Raw genomic sequence first — 2,160 nt, 5'->3', positions numbered from 1 at the left:
CACAATACCCCATAATGACATCACAATACCCCATAATGACATCACAATACCCCACAATGACATCACAATACCCCATAATGACATCACAACACCCCATAATGTCAAAGTGGAATGATGTTTTTCTACATTTTTACAAATTAATATAAAAATGAAAAGCTGAAAAGTCATGAGTCAATAACGCTTAACAAGTCACATAATAAGTTGCATGGACTCACTCTGTGTGCAATAATAGTGTTTAACATGATTTTTGAATGACTACCTCATCTCTGTTCCTCACACATACAATTATCTTTAATGTCCTCAGTTGAGCAGTGAATTTCAAGACCAGGGAGGTTTTCCAATGCCTCGCAAAAAAAGAAAGCATGTACAGAAAGTTTTTTTATTCCAAAACATGCATCCTGTTTGGAACAAGGCACTAAAGTAAAACTACAAAGAAATGTGGCAAAGAAATGTACTTTATGTCCTGAATACAAAGTGTTATACTGAGGGCAAATCCAACACAACACATCAGTGAGTAACTGCCTCCTTATTTTCCAGCATGGTGGTGGCTGCATCATGGTATGAGTATGCTTGTCATCAGCAAATACTGGGGAGTTTTCAGGATAAAAATAAATGGAATGGAGCTAAGAACAGACAAAATCCTAGAGGAAAACCTGCTTCAGTCTGCTTTACACCAGACACTGGGAGAGAAATTCACCTTTCAGCAGAACAATAACCTAAAACACAAGGCCAAATCTACACTGGAGTTGCTTACCAAGAAGATGGTGAATGTTCCTGAGTAGCCAAGTTAGTTTTGATGTAAATCGGCTTGCAAATCGGCTGTCTAGCAATGATCAACAACCAACTTGACAGAGGTTGAATAATTTTAAAAAGAACAATGTACAAATATTGTACAATCCAAGTGTGCAAAGCTCTTAGAGACTCACCCAGAAAGACTCACAGCTCTTAGAGACTCACCCAGAAAGACTCACAGCTCTTAGAGACTTACCCAGAAAGACTCACAGCTCTTAGAGACTTACCCAGAAAGACTCACAGCTCTTAGAGACTTACCCAGAAAGACTCACAGCTCTTAGAGACTTACCCAGAAAGACTCACAGCTCTTAGAGACTTACCCAGAGACTCACAGCTCTTAGACTTACCCAGAAAGACTCACAGCTCTTAGACACTTACCCAGAAAGACTCACAGCTCTTAGAGACTTACCCAGAAAGAATCACAGCTCTTAGAGACTTACCCAGAAAGACTCACAGCTCTTAGAGACTTACCCAGAAAGACTCACAGCTGTAATCGCTGCCAAAGGTGATTCTAACATGTATTGACTCAGAGGTGTGAATACTTATGTAAATGAGGTATTTCTGTATTTCATTTTCAACAAATTTGGTAAAATGTCTAAAAACATATTTCCACTTTGTCATTATGGGGTATTGTGATGTCATTATGGGGTATTGTGATGTTATTATGGGGTATTGTGATGTCATTATGGGGTATTGTGATGTCATTATGGGGTATTGTGATGTCATTATGGGGTAGTGTGTGTAGATGGGTGAGAATTTATTTTAATTGAATCCATCTTGAATTCAGGCTGTAACACAACAAAATGTGGAATAAGTCAACAGGTATGAATGCTTTCTGAAGGCACTGTAGTCAACTATAGTCATTTTCTATACCACAATATCTATAGTCAGTTACAGGAGTTTTCTATATCACAATATCCATACAGACTTGCTTTATCGTACACATGAGCAGTCTCTATAGCAACAACAGATATTTATGAGGCTGGAATAGAAAAAATTAGGTTGAATTCATGATTTTAATTTCCATGGACCCCGACCTTAGTAATGAGCATCAATTAATAAGCCAACATTTCAAATGGTAGACAAGGCCTCCAAAATATCTGCTGGTCCTGACATTAAAGGATGGCTTTGACCAGGGAGCGTCCATTCTACAGAATCTAACTCTATGCTCAGACAAATGTGGCCTTAAACCTGCTTCTGTCCGCGCGCTTTGTCTCTCTCCCGATAGGCTCCTGCCGACCCGTCTCTCTGCCGATTGGCTTCTGCCAATCCGTCTCTGCTCTGGTTGGCTCTTAGCGCTGACCAATGACGTGAGTTCTGACGTCTGGTACACACCCGTCCTCACCCTGCCACCACGACGGCAGAGTT

At 40.1% G+C, this 2,160-nt stretch overlaps 1 protein-coding gene across 1 annotated transcript in view; it reads right to left on the bottom strand.

Annotated features, from left to right (window-relative positions):
- Positions 1 to 2,002: 2,002 nt before the first annotated feature.
- The window catches only part of LOC106594142 (regulator of G-protein signaling 12), a 102,540-nt gene continuing 102,382 nt past the window's right edge, over positions 2,003 to 2,160 (bottom strand). The window contains exon 22 of the transcript XR_006769511.1: positions 2,003 to 2,160. This exon is cut by the window's right edge and continues 273 nt beyond it. The gene's annotated coding sequence lies outside the window, so the exon portion shown is untranslated.

This window comes from Salmo salar, chromosome ssa04, assembly GCF_905237065.1.
Source record: "Salmo salar chromosome ssa04, Ssal_v3.1, whole genome shotgun sequence".
In the NCBI taxonomy this organism is placed as follows: Eukaryota; Metazoa; Chordata; class Actinopteri; order Salmoniformes; family Salmonidae; genus Salmo; species Salmo salar.
Note: the sequence above shows the minus strand (reverse complement) of the source record. Positions and strands in the feature narration are given on the sequence as shown.